At 40.6% G+C, this 18605-nt stretch overlaps 1 protein-coding gene across 1 annotated transcript in view; it reads left to right on the top strand.

Moving 5' to 3' along the window:
- The first annotated feature begins 1826 nt into the window (after positions 1-1826).
- Positions 1827-18605, top strand: part of KATNBL1 (katanin regulatory subunit B1 like 1) — a 45941-nt gene continuing 29162 nt past the window's right edge. Inside the window, exon 1 of the mRNA XM_036447098.2 lies at positions 1827-1978. The gene's annotated coding sequence lies outside the window, so the exon portion shown is untranslated. The remainder of the gene's footprint in view (positions 1979-18605) is intronic.

Below are 18605 nucleotides of genomic sequence, written 5' to 3'. Positions count from 1 at the left end.
CAACTTTCATCTTAATATTAAGGTGCTTTGGCAGTTCCTTAAGAAACTTAACGTACTCTTACCATAGGATCCAGAATCATGTTCCTTGGTATTTAACAAAAGGAGTTGAAAACTTATGTCCACTCAAAAATTTGCATATGGATGTTTGAGGCAGCTTTATTCATAATTGCCAAAACTTGGAAACAAACAACCACTTATATTTATTATAAGATGTCTCTTTCTGGTTTAAATACTTAGGTGAAATTGTCAGTTAGATTCTATGGCAATGGTGTAAAGAGCTTTGAAAACAGTATACGGTAGGCATCCTTGCAATCCCCTTTCCCCAAAAAATAAAACTTCTTTCATCTTTGCCTATCATCTACATTTAATAGATAATAGATATTTTTTAAAGTGGTAAATGTCTGAATATTTACATAAAGTGATTTAACAGGGAGCTGACTTTTTATTTTTCCTTCATTTAATAGCCATTTCCCGCCTGTGTACCTTGTAGCTGTCACTATATAAGAATACAAAGGTTTAAGTTAGTTAAAAAAAAATACATTGTTATTTTCACCTAATGACACCTCAGCTCCGATTAGTTTATCTGCCCCATAGTATATTTAGAATATACCCTTTTATCACTGCAATCACCATAGTGTATTGGAATGACTCTTTCCCTGTTTTCCCAAGCCACTGTGAGGTTCTCCAGGCTATCTCAAGCGCCTGGCACAATTTCAGTGTGGCACATAGTAGATCCTCAATAATATTGCTGTGCCAAACATAACCAACCTGTTTCTTAGGCAAGCCCAGGAGAGTTCTGTGAGGAGAGCCTTAAAAAGGTGCATCAAAGGATGTAGTCTTGCAGGGAGGATATTTTCCATCAGGTGCATTACTTGAGCCCTGGCTGGGTGGCTTTGAGTGTTGTCTGTACACCACAAGGTTGAGGGTCCTATTCCTTGTCAGGGCACATACATACAGTAGGTTTCAGGTTTGATCCTTGGTCTAGGAGCATGCCATGAGGCAACCGATCGATGTATCTCTCTCTCACATTAATGTTTGTTTGTTTTTATCTCTCTCTAAAAGGAAAGTAAAAAAAAACATATCCCCAGGTGAGGATTAAAATAAATGCACTACTTGACTGGCTTCTGCAAGGGGTGAGAGGCCCATCAAAGACTACTTGCTCCTGTTACATTTTGGTTAACCTTGACCAGTGGCTCATTGTTGAAGATGGGTAGACTCTGACTCCACTAAAATAAAGATAATTACCCTCAGTAATTAAAAGCATCTCAGGGATAGACCCAAATTTGACCTCATACTTGAGTGTACTCCATTCCAAAGAGACTAAGCCTGCCTCCTGGGGACAGCATCTGCATCATGCATATTTCTTGTGTTCTTATGAGTCTAACACAGAGTCTGACACATATTAGGAACAATTATATAGTGCTTACCATGTGCCAGATACATTCTTCTAAGCATTTTATATGTATTAACTCATTTAATCCTCACAGTAGTGAGGCAGCTATGACTATTACCCCTAGTAATTTTACAGATGAGGAAACCAAAACACACGTCATATAGCTCCAGAGTCCATGCATTTAAATCCTTTGTCCAGTGTGGAAGTGACTAGCTCTCCCCGTTGTACCATATTTTTATAGCAAATAGTTTGAAACACTTAAGGTACAGTCTCCTCCCGTCCCCCGAAGCAGTTATTACCGCGACGTAGCAAGACCAGTGTGCGTATCTGTGACCACCAGGGGGCACTGTGGCCACACGCCCTCTTCGCCCCCTCCCTCCGGCGCTCCCCGAGAGGGGCGGGGCCAGCGTGGGGCGGGGCCTGAGAGACGCCCAAGGGGAGCAATCCCGGCGGGCCCCGCGCGCGGCCGCGTTTGAATGGCCCTGAGTGGGGCTCGGCCCGGGAGCCCGGGGACGCTCTAGGCTTCCGGGCGCAGAGGGTGAGCGCCGGGGCTCGACGGAGGCGCCGCGGGACGATGAGGCGCCGGTAAGTGACGGCCGGGCCGCGCGCGCCCCCGCCCGCAGCTTGCCGGGCCCGGGCAGGGCTCCTTCTGGGGCCTGGCCGCGCCCCGGGCCCACCTGCAGGCCCCGCGGGGCCTCGGCGGGGCTGCCCGGGCCGGGGCCGGGGCGCGAGGCTGCGGTCCCCGGGGCGAACCCCCTGCCCGGCCGCGGCGGGGAGGTCGGGGCTGCGGCCCCGGGGGCGCGGGGGGTCCGGGCGGGCGGGCGGGGCGCGGACGGGACCTGCTGTCACTGTTTGTCTTCGGGCGGAGCCGGCGGCCGCAGCCGGGGCGGGGACGGAGCGCGAGGCGCCGGCGGAGGACGGGCTTCCCCGCCGCCCGCCGCCGGCCCGGCCGCCGCGAGCTCCCGGTGCTCCGCCGGCCTCGCGGTGCCCGGACTGATAAGCTTTTGTGTAGCCGGACAAAAACTTGACATAACTGCATAAGAATTGCTGATTGCAACCTTAAAAGACCTCATTGTGCTTTCTGAGAAGTTGGTCAAGTCACTACCTAAGCCTTTTTCTTCGCTCCCGAATGGACTTACATATGGAGATAACAAAGAGCGGATTTGTTTTCCTGGTGGCTTGTAAAGCTCCTTGAAGACAGGGTTGTCTATGTCAGTTTCCTAGCAGATTAAAAAAAAAAATAAGCTACTGTGACAGACAGGAATTCTGGAATAATCGCCGGCTTGGCACCGGCAGAAATTTTGAGCGACTAGTCCACGTAATAGCTTAAACTTGTAAACAGCTTATCCTGCTTTTTGTGAAACCAGCTCCAGACTGGAACCAGAACTTGAGACATTAAGGCTTCTTACTAGGCTAATAGCGAATGGTGTAGTAATAACAGGGGTCACTGTTTATGTTGTGCTTTCTGTATGCAAGCACTGTTTCTGGAGTTTCGATGTGGGACAGGTACTATGACCCCCATTTGACAAGGAGGAAACCGAGGCACAGAGAGCTGAAGTGACGTGTACTGGGACACACAGCTGATCATTGCCGGGGCCCACGCAGGCTGGCTTCCAGCGTGCGACTATGCAGCCCTGTCTAGTCTGTTGCCTTCTTTGTATGTGGCTTTTTTATTTTTTATTTTTTTAAGTTCACAAAGCACTTTAATTTCATTTACTTCTCTCGGCTTGGATATAATATAGATGTGTGCAAAGTGTATTTGTGTCGATGTATATCCAGACACTAATAAAATTGAGTTGTCTGCTCTTGTTGACCATACTTAAAGTTTTGTTTTGTTTTTTCATATATTTTATTGATTTTTTTTTACTGAGAGGAAGGGAGAGGGATAGAGAGCTAGAAACATCAATGAGAGAAACATTGATCAATTGCCTCCTGCACCCCCCCCCCCCCCCCCCACTGGGGATGTGCCCGCAACCAAGGTACATGCCCTTGACTGGAATTGAACCTAGGACCCTTCTATCCACAGAGCCAAACCAGTCAGGGCCATATTTAAGTTTTGTACACTGAGGAAAAAATCCAATCCATTGGGTATTTTAAAATAAATGGAGTTCATAAAGTTCATGTTTAATAGTTTTAAATTAATAGTTTTAAATTCTTTGTATGATTTCCTGAAAGTGTAGAGAACATTTCAAAACTTACATGTTTCCAAAAATTTTAAAGGGAAGGAAAAAAGCCCACCACTAGGTGTTCCTGAAAATATACCATTAAATATTAATGTTTTCATTCTGAAAACGTTTTGAAGGTTACTGAGCATTTTGAATGATTATACTTAACCAATCGCTCCATTAGGTTCAAAAGCAACTTATTAAAAAAGAAAACAATAGCTTACACCATTAACAGCAGTGCATTTAAATTCATTCATCAGTTGTCCAGCTTTAATTGCCTCTATGCCCAGGACAGTGTTAGCACAATAGCTATACAGCAGAAATGTGCCTGAGTAATCTCCCTAAAATTCTGAGGGAGGTTACTCTAATTTGGGGTATGAGATTAACAAGCAAACAAATATATATGTGTATATGTAATGCTCTATATTAGTGGGCGTATGCTGAACTGAACTGAGCAAATCAGTAAAGCTTCTGCAAAGAACTGACAATTGAAGAATGGATATAAGCCGAAAATATGAATGGGAATTGTAGTGAGGAAACTGTTCAAAGGCTTGGAATTGAGAATGAAAAGGATTCTTCTAGGAAGTTCCTACTGAGAAAAATAAGATGTGGGCAAGACTGAGGAATGTTTTTAAAGACATATCAAGAAGTGTAGGCCATATATATATGCAGATACATATATAATTTTGGAAGTTTTATAACTTTTCCTTTTTTAAATATATTTTTATTGATTTCAGAGAGGAAGGGAGAGGGAAAGAGAGATAGAAACATCAATGATGAGAGATATGCTGAAACCGGTTTGGCTCAGTGGATAGAGTGTCAGCCTGCGGACTGAAAGGTCCCGGGTTCGATTCCGGTCAAGGGCATGTACCTTGGTTGTGGGCACATCCCCAGTTGGCGGTGTGCAGGAGGCAGCTGAATCGGTGTCTCTCATTGATGTTTCTAACTCTCTTATCTTTTCCCCTCCTCTCTGTAAAAAATCAACAAAATGTATTTTTAAAAAAACTGGGGGCAATTGGGATCCCCACCCCCACACACACACACATTTGGGAGAAGCCACTGGCATCCAGTGGGTAGAGGCCAGGGATGCTACTAAACATCCTGCAATAGGCTAGCCCCTTCATAAGAAATAATTACCCCTAGATCAGTGGCCCTGAGTCTGAGAATCACTATTTTAAGTTGATTGTTTATATGGTCAGCTCTGTTTCCATATGCTGTAGATAAGTATGAATGCTGAGTTTTAGGAGCATGTATACAAGTAATAGTAAGTTGGGGAGAAATGGGGGACCTCAAGGGGAAGGAGGCTGTTGTTACAGTCCTGGGGAAGGCAGACTGAAGGAATAGGATGAGAGCAATGAAAATAGACAACGAGTGGCAAAATGAGACAATTTTTAAAAAAAGGATTTTTCTAAGTTTGAAAATAGTGCATATTTATGATAAAAAAAATTTAGGAAATGTGGATAGAGAAAGTGTGAAAAAGCAACACAGTTATAAACTCCCTCAAACAGGAAGAACAACTGTTAACATTTTCATGTAGAGTGGTTCCTTTCAAATCTTTTTTTTTATGTTGATAACTATCTTCTCTTTTATGAAACTAGGATTATACATTTTTCTCCCTATGGCGGTTGGGTGTTTTGTTTTGACTCAGTATATCATGAATACTTCTCATTTTTCATTTGAAAAATGTTCTTTTTAATAGTCTTCGCTTTTTGTATTTATTCTTTTGAAATTGGGAATTTTGCTTTGTATTCACAGGAGACATTTTGAAGGAAAAAATATTAGAATTTGATGACTGATTAACTGGAGAAAAAATTAGGGTAAAAGTCTATAGTATCTCCAAGATTTTAAATCTGGAAAACTAAAAGAATGGTGGAGCTACTGAAATAAGTATACACACTTGTAATGCTTTTCGTTTTAGGTATGTAAACTGCCATTTACAGAGGCACATAATAACATTTTAATGAGGATCCTTGATGCCTATCACCTCACATTCTTCCTAAAACTCCTAAAGTAGTTAATCTTCCTTTAATTTCCTTTCCTTTTAAATTTTTTTTTTTTTCAGTTCTTTCTTTGCAAATCTTCCCTTCCCCATTCTTGGAAAGGTTTTTAGAAATACATTTTTTATTAATAACCTAAATAATGCTCGTTTATATTGAATTTTACTTTGAGAATTAAAAGACTAGTTTGGGATTTTTTTTTTTTTTTTTTTTTTAGCATATAGATTGCTACAGTTTATAAGCAAGAGGTGAGTATAATTCTTTGTGAGGGAGGAGAAATTATCTTTAAAAAATGTTTGCCAAGGCCGAAACTGGTTTGGCTCAGTGGTAGAGCGTCGGTCTGCGGACTGAAAGGTCCCGGGTTCGATTCCGGTCAAGGGCATGTACATTGGTTGCAGGCACATCCCCGGTGGGGGGTGTGCAAGAGGCAGCTGTTCGATGTTTCTCTCTCATCGACGTTTCTAGCTCTCTCTCTCTCCCTTTCTCCTCTCTGTAAAATATCAATAAAATACATTTAAAAAAAAAATGCTTTGCCAAGGCCTGGTTGGTGTGGCTCAGTGGTTGAGTTTTGACCTATAAACCAAGACTTCATGGTAGGATTCTTGGTCAGGGGCACATGCCTGGGTTGCCACTGGATCCTCAGTGTGCAGGAGGCAGCCAATCGATGATTCTTTTTAAAAATATATCTTTATTGATTTCAGAGAGGAAGGGAGAGGGGGAGAGAGATAGAAACATTAATGATGAGAGAGAACCATTGACTGGCCGCTTCCTGCACACCCCCTACTGGGGATTGAGCCCCTGATCAGAATTGAACCGGATCCTTCAGTCTGAAGGCCAGTGCTCTATCCATGGAGTCAAACTGGCTAGGGCTCAATGATTCTTATCATTGATGTTTCTATCTCCCTCTCCCTTCCTCTCTGAAATCAGTTAAAATATATATATATTTTTAAATGCTTGTCCAGTGATGGAATGCCTCATAATATCACACCAATTAATATTACATTGCTACTTTATCAATTCTTTTTAAAAAAATATATATTTTATTGATTTTTTACAGAGAGTAGGAGAGAGGGATAGAGAGCTAGAAACGTCGATGAGAGAGAAACATGGACCAGCTGCCTCTTGCACACCCCTCACCGGGATGTGCCCGCAACCAGTGTACATGCCCTTGACCGGAATCAAACCTGGGACCTTTCAGTCCACAGACCGACGCTTTACCACTGAGCCAAACCGGTTTCAGCAACTTTATCGATTCTTATTCAGTTAACTAGAGGCCCAATGCATGGAATTCGTGCAAGAGTAGGCCTTCCTTCCCCCAGCTACTGGCACTGGAGAGTAAGAAAGATTAAGAACCATTGTTCTTAAGGACTCTAGCATAATCTTTTGTTGATTTTTTTAATTCTCAAAGGACAATCTGCCCTCATATCAAGGTCTTAGGGTATCCTTCACATACTGCTCAGGTACTACAAAAATTAATCACAAGTGTTAACAGATTGGTAATAGATTTGTCTCAAATCATGAAGATAGTGTTAAAGTTAGTGTCTTAGTATATTAACCTATGTTTTTGAGAGTCATATATATTAATGGTATATCCTTTCATACATAGAATCTGTCTATCTTGAAAGCTTCAGAAATATCTTTAGTAGTTAAACAAGGGGTGAAAAAGGATCCTTAAGGTGACATTGTTTTGTATATGTATTTATATATACGTACTTTCATTTTTGAGTTTAAGAAGACATTTAGAAAAGTTTAGAGTATTTTTCCTCCCTGTGAATATTTCCAGAAAAAACAGTGGAATGTTCTAAGAGGGAGAGTAAGGGATATTTACCAAAATTTGCTAATAAGATAATCATCTACTTGGCTTAAGAAACTCCCAAGTGTTCCCAAAGATTCAGATGTTTATATAGCCAAGTATTGTAGATCCTTCAGTCTGAAGGCCAGTGAGAAGAAGAAATGTATAGTATATTATTAGTAAATGTATAGTATACTAATAGTAGTATTCGTTGAAAGTAAAAGTCTAAAAGGGAAACATCTCCTTCTCACCTAATCCCCCTGTCACATATAGCTTCTCTCTAGAAGTGATATTTGTCCCTGATTTCTTTTTTTTAAATATATTTTATTGATTTTTTTACAGAGAGGAAGAGAGAGGAATAGAGAGTTAGAAACATCTTTGAGAGAGAATCATCGACCAGCTGCCTCTTGCACACCCCCTACTGGGGATGTGCACGCAACCAAGGTACATGCCCTTGACCAGAATCGAACCTGGGACCTTTCAGTCCGCAGGCTGACGCTCTATCCATTGAGCCAAACCAGTTTCGGCGTTCCTGATTTCTTGTATATCCTTCCAAAGATAATCAGTGGATATATAAGCAATCACTCATGTACACATTTTGTTTTTACCTAAGTGATAGCATACTGTTCTGCACTTGCTCCCCACCCCCTCTTCCACTATAAAGTCATTGAAAAAATTAAATTTATTGGTCCAAAACCACGATAAAGATGATAATAAACAACCACCTAGCTCTCAGAATTTAGCTAACTTCATGTTCCCATTTTTAATCTCAATTCCTTAATGGAGTCTGCTCAATGGACCTCGCTATTAAAACTAAAGAGGAGATGGTGGGAATGGCAATTCCCCTTTAGCATCAACTTTATACTTTTTATTTCAGGGTGACTTACTTGGTCATAAGAAAGTTGAAATTCGGTTTGGTCTAATTGATTGTAATGATGTGTTATGTTGTACCTGCTGAATTTCCAAAAATCTGTTTTCATGCTTGACTTGCCTTCCTGAATTTGACATTGTTTCTCAGACCAGCCTTCCATGGGAAATTGAATTAAGAGAAGGCTGTGTGATGAATCATCATTCAGCCAATACAAACATTGTGAGGGTTTATTTCAGGTACCAGGGTTTTGACTTGTTCTGAACATGGAATCAGATTAAGGGGACTTATTTTTATATTTTGAATATTTAATGATTATCAGGCTCTGATGACTTGGTAAATTAATTACCTATAATAAACCTAGCAAGTGTAGGAGACATTCCAGGTAACTTGATTTGTCATGAATAAGTACTGCTTGTATTTGTTTCTGTGCTTCTCTTCTTCTCAGTGTTCACCTCCTTCCTCCAGTCCTGCCCTCTCTGAAATATTCTTTAAAAATGTTAACTTTAATTAGATTAGAACCTTAGAAAGGATTAAATGGCTCCAGACAAAACTAAAACTCAATAGAATGTATCATTATTCTAGCAATCTAATAGTGTCTCATAGCTTATAAAAGCAGTGTTAACATTCTCTTGGTCACTTTTAGATACTGCCTTTGTACAAACTCCCCTCCCCACCCCTAGTCAGATATACCTAAGAAAGAGATATCATACTTAGGGAATCATGTGGTCTTTTGAATCTGGTTTCACATTATTAATCCCAATTGGGATTTTGTTTTTGTTTGTTTGTTTTGCAGTCTTATGATAAGTTATAACAGTTCTATACTGGGTCACATAATTTTTCAGCTCAACATTTATTTTGAACACTTGTAATAGTTATGAAAAATAATTTTATACATTGATTAAAATTTAGTGGAACACCTACTGAGAATCACTAGGCAAATCCTGCTGTACTAGAAGCTATTACTTTGTAAAATGATTCTATGAATATCTTTGCTTTAAACCATGCTCTTCTACTTCATAGCTTAACTCAAAGAGCAGTTTTTCTTCCTAAGCTCTTTAGATAAATCATAAGGGATATCGCCCTGCTTAACATATTTTATTACAACTTTTTGTTTTTGTTTTTTCCATTGTAAACCTTGTGGAGATGATGAGAATTTAATTACTGGAAAGGGAAGTTTAAGGGTACAAGCAGAAACGAGGCAGGAAATTACCAGTTGGTCCTTTTTCATATCCTCAAGAATCTCACTAAATTTATCAACCTTTTCTAGAAAATTCTTGAAAAACCTTATAAACATGGTTTTGAACTCTATATTCAGTCATTTGCTTTCCTCCATTTCTGTCATTTGTGACCTGTTTCTTTGTCTATACATTTTGGCTGCTTCCCTGAGTTGATAGAGTGGCTTTGTGTGCTAGGTGTCCTATAGGGCCCGGTGGCTCAGCCTCCCACTTACCTGAGGTAGACACTCTTGGTGCTCCCCTTTGTGGGCTGTGTGCACAGTCTTGTAGGTATAAGCCTTGATTGTTGTTGGTATCACTGGGAGGAATTGAGCTCCAGGCCAGTTCTCTGTGAGGACCTGCTGTGTCTATAATGGAAGAACTGCTGTGCTGGAGACACCCTTCTGGGGCAGGACTTGTTTCAGTGGGGCTTTGGTGCTCACTGACTCTGCCTCTTGAGTATGTCACTTATGTATGTGAGGAGTTGAAATCTGGTGTCATCTCACACTGACCACTAGGTACAGTGGCTCCTGGATCTCTAAAGAGGTGCAGGTCAGCTACTGTCTGAGGCCACCCAGCAGGAGCTACATCAAGATCTGAAGATTTTTCCTCTTTGCTTGGGGGTTGGAAGTTTTGGAGCTGACCCTGCTGCAGTTTGTTAGGTTAAACTGCGATAGGGCAGGCCAATCGGATGCAAAAGCCGCTATGCACACTGTCCCGCTTCTCCCCAAAGGAGTCTGGATCCCCAGAGTCTCACCGGAAACTGGAGTCCAAAGCAGTCAGGAGCTCGTGTCTCTTCAGATTGAAAAAAACAAACAGTGCACCCAGTCCCTAGCCCGATTCGCGTGCCTCCGGACCTCTGCTTTTTCGCACCTGTGGTCTTACCGCTACGGCTCTTTTCTCTTTCCTTCTAGTTGTAGAACTTCTACTCAGCCAGCTTCCCCATGGTTCGGGGTGATAGACATTTTGTCTTTTAGTTGTAATTTTGATGTGGTTGTGAGAGGCAGCACATACAGGTGTATACCTTATGCCACCATCCTGTTTTTTTCTCTAAATATAATAATTTAAAATAGGAGCATAAAAGCATCCTATCTAATAAAAGAGAAACATGGAAACTGACCGTACCTCTGCTATGCTCACAAGCCACACCCACCAGCCAGTCAGGATTGAGTATGCAAATTAACCCAACCAAGATGGCAGCAGCCATGGAGCTGGAGCAAGCAGGGGGCTTGTTTCTCCCCCCTCTCCCGCCCAATGGAGGAAGCCAAGCTTCCCACCTGCCCTGGCCCGGCCCTGGCCTCTGCTCAAGGCTACAAAGTTTCAATTATAGAAGATAAATAAATCCCTGATACTTTCTTCCAGCCCTGGCCTCTGCTCAAGGAGGCACTGAAAAAAAAAAAAAAAAAAGGCAAAAAAGGAGGGTCTGGGAGCTTGGGTTGCCAGGGGCCATTGCCAGCCTGCAAACAGCCATCAGCTCCTCACCTAGGCTGGCCACGCACACCATATGATTTTATTGATTCCAGAGAGGAAAGAAGAGGGAGATGAGAGAATCATTGTTTGTCTGCCTCCTGCTCGGCTCCCACTTGGGAATCGAGCCCTCAACTCAGGCATGTGCCCTGACCAGAACCATGATCTCCTAGTTCATAGGTCTATGCTCAACCACTGAGCCATGCCAGCTGGGCAGTGCATGACTATTCACAACAGCTTTATTATTGGTAATAGCTCAAACTGGAAACAAATTGTGGTATATCCACACAATAGAATACTGCTTCTGTGGTAAAAAATGAGTGGACTGTTAATACATGTAATGCATGGATGAATCTCAAAATAAGTATGTTGAGTGAAGGAAACTGTTACCGCCTTTACCCCCCAAAAGAGAAACATCAATGAGAGAGAATCATTGATCAGCTGCCTCCTGCACCCCCTGCCCCCCCAAGGTACATGCCCTTGATGGGAATTGAACCTGGGACCCTTCAGTCCACAGGCTGATGCTCTATCCACTGAGCCAGACCGGTTTCCGCTCTCATCGATATTTCTAATTCTCTATCCCTCTCCCTTTCTGTAAAAAAAAATCAATAAAATATATTTAAAAACAAAACAAAATCAATTAACCCCTTAATCACATATCCAGCCAATATTTAAACATCCTTGATTTTAAACAGATTTTAAAAAACTAGGATCTAAGCAGTGTCCACACATTGCATTCAGTTGATATAGTTTCTTCCATTGATTTTCTTTTCCTTTTTTTTTTTTTTTTTTTTTTTTTTAGCAAGAGAGGAGGGGCAGGGGGAGAGAGAGAGAAACATTGATGTGAGAACAAAATATGGTGTGGCTGCTTTCTGCATCCTCCCTATAGGGGATGAGCCTGCATATTGGACATGTACCCTGACTGGGTATCAAACTGGCAGTCTTTCGGCGCCTAACCAACTGAGCCATACCAGCCAGGCAATACAGTCTTTTTTTTTTTTTTTTTTTTTTTTTTTTTTTTAATATTTCTCTCTGTCTCTCTCTTTGTAAAGTATTTGTTGAGGAAACTGAGTTTTGTGTCCCAAAGATTTTCTAGATTTATCCCCATGGTAGTGTTATTAGTTTCCTTTTTGTGTTCTGTATCTGTTAGATAGTAATAGGTAGGTGAGACTTGATTATGTTCAGGGTAGATTTTTTTCACAAGAATATTTAATAGTCTTGTTTTATAGTGTTTCCTGTGTATCACATCAAGGGCATATAATGTCTGGTTGTCTCCTTTTTTGTGATGCTAAAGTTGATTAGTGGTTTAGATGTTGTCAACTTGATCTATCCATTATGAAATTTCCCATCAGCTTCTATATCTTTTTTTGCTTTTATTTATGGTCAAAGTAATCATTTCTGGGAAACACAAAGTATGAAATAAGGAAAGCTGTAGATGCTGATATATTGAGTATCAGTATATGGCTTTGCTATGGTTGCTTAAATAGAGAGCTTTGCTTCATTTCACTTGTACAATTTCCTGTTTATCTTCAGGACTCAAATCTAGTTTGACCTGAGATATTTTCCTGGATGCTTTGGTTCTTCTCAAATTAGATGCATTGCTGCTGCTTTTTCAGCAACTTATACTGTCTATTCTTCTTTTATAGCACATAATTATTTTATATTTATTGAGTTTCTTGTTATTCTTCCCCACTAGCCATAAGCTTCTTGAGAAATAAGACATACACTTTGTTTTTCTCATTTATTTTTATTAAATTTATTGGCATAATATTGATTAATAACATTATATAAATTTCAAGTGTACAACTTTATAAAACATCTATATACTCTTATTTTGTGCTCACTACCTAAAGCCTAATCTCCTCCATCACCAAATATTTGATCCACTTTAATCTCTTCATCCTTTCCCACCCCCTTTCTCCTCTGTTAACCCCCAATCTGTTGTCTTTATGAGTTTTTCTGTTTGCTTTAAGACATGTACTTCTTCTTCTTTTTTTTTTTTTTTTTAAGGAATTGAAATCTCTTTTGAAGGGAAGATTTAATTTTTTTTATATATATATATTTTATTGATTTTTTACAGAGAGGAAGGGAGAGAGATAGAGAGCTAGAAACGTCGATGACCAGCTGCCTCTTGCACATCCCCTACTGGGGATGTGCCCGCAACCAACGTACATGCCCCTGACCGGAATTGAACCTGGGACCTTTCAGTCCACAGACCGACGCTCTACCACTGAGCCAAACCAGTTTTGGCAAGACATGTACTTCTTATTCATCTCTTGACATGATAGGTACTCAGTAAATGTACGTTGAATTGAATACATAATGCTTTCTTTCCTTTAAGCATTTAAAAATGAACCTTAAAATCTAGGACTTTGTAATGATCTTCATTTGCTCATTGGAGTTTTTGTATATATTTAAATTAACTAAAAGTTGTTGAATTGCTTTAGGTTGTGTATATAAAAGTATAAAATCAGGCCCTTCTCATGAGAAGTTTTGCAGTCTAGTTGGCAAGAGGAAACACAACTGAGTCAGTTAGTGCCAGATGTCTTACATGTAGGCCTTCAATTATTTATTAATTGTTAAAGACCTACGCTGTGTGATAATAACTGTGTTCCATTAAAAGGTGGTGAAGGAAGAGATCAGTGAAGATAGGAATCAAGAAAAGCTTAAGAGAGGAAGATTTGAACTCAGTCGTTATAGTCAGAGGCTGTGATGAACTAGAAAGTAGGGAAAGGGACTTCTCAGGGAGAAGAAACAATTTGTATCCATAAAAATCAAGTATTAGGAGAGGCAGGAAGTTTTATAGCAAAAATTCAGAGAATGTTATAAAGACCTAATGTTATAAATACCCTTTCTGTGTTCAAGGATGCTTATAGTGAGTTTAGGAGTCCCTACCATTTTCCATGTCTTTTTGTGAAAGCTTTAATGTGGTTAGTTTAAGGTTTTGCCATCTTCTCAAAAACTCACTCCTTGATCTTTTTAGTTGGATAAAGAAACTGATGTGGGGAGAAGGGCTAAATAAGTTACTACCAAATGATTAAAACTTGAGATAATATTTTGAGTGATCAATGTGATTTCAAAGTAATGGGCAAATTCTGAGGAGAAAAAGAGTACTAGTGTTGGAACTTCACAGAGAGATCAAATGAGTCATGTGAAGATGGCTAAATGAAAACTAAACACATTGAAGCGCTCTCTCTCTCTGTCTCTCTCTGTGTCTCTCTCTCTCTCTCTCTCTCTCTCTCTCTCTCTCTCTCTCACACACACACACACACACACACACACACACACACACACGAAAAAGTAGAGATTCCTATTTTATCTTTTGCAACAGCATTGATGGACCTGAGAGTGTTATGCTAAGAGAAATAAGCCAGTCAGGGAAAGACAAATACCCTATGATCTCACATGTGGAATCTAATGAACAAAATAAACTAACAGACAAAATAGAAACAGACTCAGAGGGGAGGAGAGTTGGGGGGCTGGGTGAAAAAAGGTGAAGGGATTAAGAAGAAAACAACTTATAGACAACAGTATGATGATTACAAGAGAGAAAGGGGTTGGGGAAGAAGAAGAGGTAGAAGGGTAGACACATGGTGACAGAAAGATATTTGATTTTGGATGGTGAACACACAGTACAATATACAGATGTACAATAGAATTATACATCTGAAACCTATATAATTTCATAAATTGTTACCCTAATAAGTTTAATAAAAAATTCATTGTGAGCAAGGTTTTTTATTCCTTTGGAGTGAGAGAGGGTAGAAACACACATCTCTACTTTATAGTTGAGGAAAATGAGGCTCAGCTGCTTTCAAGGTCATATAGCTAGTTAAATGGGAAAGGTAAAAATTTGAACATGGGTCTGTTTGACCTAATGTTTTAGCTATATCAGCCTTTAAGGTCGGATGAGTCTTTAATTTTTCACCCAAATAGTGAGTTGTGATAGCTATTGCATAGTGATCACAAAGCTTTTTAGAGAGCTGGGAGAAACATAGGCAACCTAAAGGCCTTTGCAAATTAATGCCCACTGGTACAAGTTAGAGGACTCCACTTCATTGCACAGAGAGGGCACTGAGGGCATCTACCATCCTCAGGGCAAGACTTAGTCCACATGATTGAATAGAACAAAGAGAAAGCCAGAGGGGCTGGCATTAGTAATAACCAGTCAAAACATAAATATTACAGATGCTTTGAGGAACATTTCTGGAACTTCCAGGCTTGCAGGTGGGCTAGTTTCATAGGGGAGAAAAAAAAAATGGATATGGCTCAGTGAAGCCATATTCTGTCATGTGCATAGCTGATTGTCCAAGGAGCCTGGTGAAAAACCATGAATGATGCATATAAGTACAACCAATGGACATAAAACTCTGGGGAGGGAGGGGATGTGTGGGAGGGAGAGGGAGGGCAAAAAAAAATCAATAAAATATATAAAATAAAATAAAATAAATTAAAAAAAAAGAAAAACCATGAATGACATGTGCTCTGCACTCCAGTTTTTTGTTGTTGTTGTTTTTGTTTTGTTTTTTTTTAAATATATTTTATTGATTTTTTACAGAGAGGATGAGAGAGAATCATTGATCAGCTGCCTCTTGCACACCCCCTACAGGGGATGTGCCTGCAACCAAGGTACATGCCTTTGACCAGAATCGAACCCGGAACCTTTCAGTCCTCAGGCTGACGCTCTATCTACTGAGCCAAATCGGTTTCAGCTGCACTCCAGTTTTTTAAAGTCAGGCTATTGATATACATTCACATGAGTTTTATTGTACATACAGTTGTGTGATCACTTTCATAGTCAAGATACAGAACCTGTTTCTCACCACAAAAAGTTGCCTTTTATCCTTTTGTAGTCAATTTCTACCTTCTCCCCAGACTGACAATTGATATTTTTCTTTTCTTATAATTTTGCCTTTTCTAGAATATCATAAAAATGAAGTTGTAGCCCAGCCTTTATGGCTCAGTGGTTGAGCATCGATCTATGAACCAGCAGGTCATGGTTCTATTCCAGTCAGAACACATGCCCAGATTGCAGGCTTGATCCCCAGTACGGGGTATGTAGGAGGCAGCCAAGCAATGACTCTCTCTTATCATTGATGTTTCTTTGGATGTCTCTGTCTCCCTCTCCCTTCCTCTCTGAAAATAATAATAATTAAAAAAAAAATTGTATAGTACTTAGTCTTTAGAGTCTGGCTTCTCTCATCTTATCTAATAAAAGAGTAATATGCAAATTGATCATCACTCAAGACACAAGATGGCTGCCCCCATGTGCTCAAAGATGGCTACCACAAGATGGCTGGCAGGGGAGGCAGTTGTGGGCAGTTGGGATGACCAGGTTGGCAGAGGAGGGCAGTTGGGGGTGACCAGGCTGGCAGGAGAGGGCAGTTAGGGGCAATCAGGCCAGCTGGGGAGCAGTTAGGCATCAATCAGACTGGCAGTGGAGTGGTTAGTGGGTGATCAGGCTGTCAGGCAGAAGTGGTTAGGAGCAATCAGGCAGGCAGTCGAGTGGTTAGGAACCAACAGTCCTGGATTATGAGAGTGATGTGTGACTGCTTGTTTAAATGGGCAGTCGGACATCCTTCGAGGGGTACCAAATTGGAGAGGGTGTAGACTGGGCTGAGGGAAACCCCTTCCCCTGATGTATGAATTTTGTGCACCGGATCCCTCGTTTCATATAAATATTGAGTGATCAGTAATAACTTACATGTAATCTCATTTTGATCTTCATAACCATATTTCCATTTCACATTTGAGAAAACAAATTCAGGATAGAGTAAATGACCTGCCAAAGTAACGAGCTAGGATATTATAAACCTGCATCACCTGTCTACACATTCACCCTTAATCTCTCATCTTAATGGAGAGGTAGGCAGTATAGTATATTGGTTGAAAGTAGAAGCAATAATGACAGAATGCCTGGATTTGAGTCCTGACTAAACTTTATTGCTCTTTGACCTTGGGCAAATTATGTAACCTTTCTGTGCCTCCGTTTTGTCACCTATAGAAAGGGCATAATGTGACTATGGTGAACATATAGTAAGTTTTTAAATAAAGTCTAGCTATTATTTTTAATAATATTATTGTTATTTGATTGGTACCAATGCAGTAGAATTTTCCTGCCTCAACAAAAACTTCCTGACTTCCCCATATTAAAAAAAAAAAAAATAGTGGGGGATGTTTTGCTCTTTTCCCCCCCATCTAATTAAAAAAATATATTATTGTAATTTCTCTTAGTAAGGTGCTTGATTGTGAAGGTTTTCTACATTTAGATAAATAGTTTAGTCTTGCTGTAGTAAATCAATTTCACAAACTATGTTCCTTGGAACATCTGCATCTTTTTATGTATCTTTGGCAGAATTAAAAAAAAAAAAAAAAGGATGTTGGCTAAGTTTGAGACCCAGAGTTGAATAAAATTATGCAGCCTCAGAGACTTGTTTTTTAATCTAGAGGCTCAGTGTCCCTCAGCCTGGCCTGCGCTTTCTTGCAGTTGGGGTGCCCTCGGGGGATGTCTGACTGATGGCTTAGGCCCACTCTCTGCAGTCAGTTGGACATTCTTAGTGCTGCTGCGGAGGCTAGAGAGGCTCCTGCCATCGCTGTACTCAGCACTCCCCCTGTAGGAGCATACTGACCACCAGGGGGTAGCTCTTGTGTTGAGCATTTGCCCCCTGGTGGTCAGTGCATGTCATAGCGATCAGTTGTTCAGCCATTCAGTCAATTTGTATGTTAGCCTTTTATAATATAGGATATATTTACGGATTTCAGAGAGGAAGAGAGAAGGAGAGAGAGAAAAACATCAATGATGAGAGATGTTTCTGCACATCTCCTGCACACCCCACACTAGGGGTAGAGCCCGAAACCTTTTTCCTGACTTGGAATCAAAAACATGACCTCCTACTTCATAGGTTGATACTCAACCACTGAGCCACACCAGCCAGGCCACAGAGCCTTTTTAATATATTGAATTAATTTTCAAGAAGTAGTTTAGCTGAAACCAGTTTGGCTCAGTGGATAGAGGGTTGGCCTGCGGACTGAAAGGTCCCAGGTTCGATTCCGGTCAAGGGCATGTACCTTGGTTGCGGGCACATCCCCAGTAGGTGGTGTGCAAGAGGCAGCTGATCGATAATTCCCTCTCATCGGTGTTTCTAACTCTGTCCCTCTCTCTTCCTCTCTGTAAAAAATCAATAAAATATATTTTTTTAAAAAAGAAAAAAAGAAGTAGTTTATCCCTAGTTTAGCTTAGTGTGTTGGAGCATCGTCTCAATATGCCAAGGGTGTGGGTTCCATCCCCAGTCAGTGTATGTATACAAGAATCTACCAATAAATGAATAAATGGGTGGAAATTCTACCGAATAAAAGAGTAATATGCAAATTGCTTGCACCTTTGCTACACAAAGCCACGCCCACCAGCCAATCAGGGTAACCATGCAAATTAACCCAATCAAGATGGTTAATTTGCATATCAAGACAGTGTAGAAAGAAGCCAAGCACTGCAGTGGGAGCAAAGCTTCGGAGAAGCAAGCAAGCGGGGTAGGGGCGAAGGAAGGGACAGGAGCGGGGCAGCGACCACAGCAGGAAACCCAATGCAGGAATCTTCCTGCAACAAGCTACTAGTAATAATAATAATGTAAGAAGTAGTTTAACATGCAGCATATTCAAATTTATTTGAACAGAGTAAAACATCCATTAAAATCTCTCTTTTAAAATTA

This window comes from Pipistrellus kuhlii, unplaced genomic scaffold, assembly GCF_014108245.1.
Source record: "Pipistrellus kuhlii isolate mPipKuh1 unplaced genomic scaffold, mPipKuh1.p scaffold_m20_p_1, whole genome shotgun sequence".
In the NCBI taxonomy this organism is placed as follows: Eukaryota; Metazoa; Chordata; class Mammalia; order Chiroptera; family Vespertilionidae; genus Pipistrellus; species Pipistrellus kuhlii.
This window is presented reverse-complemented; position numbering and strand designations above follow the sequence as displayed.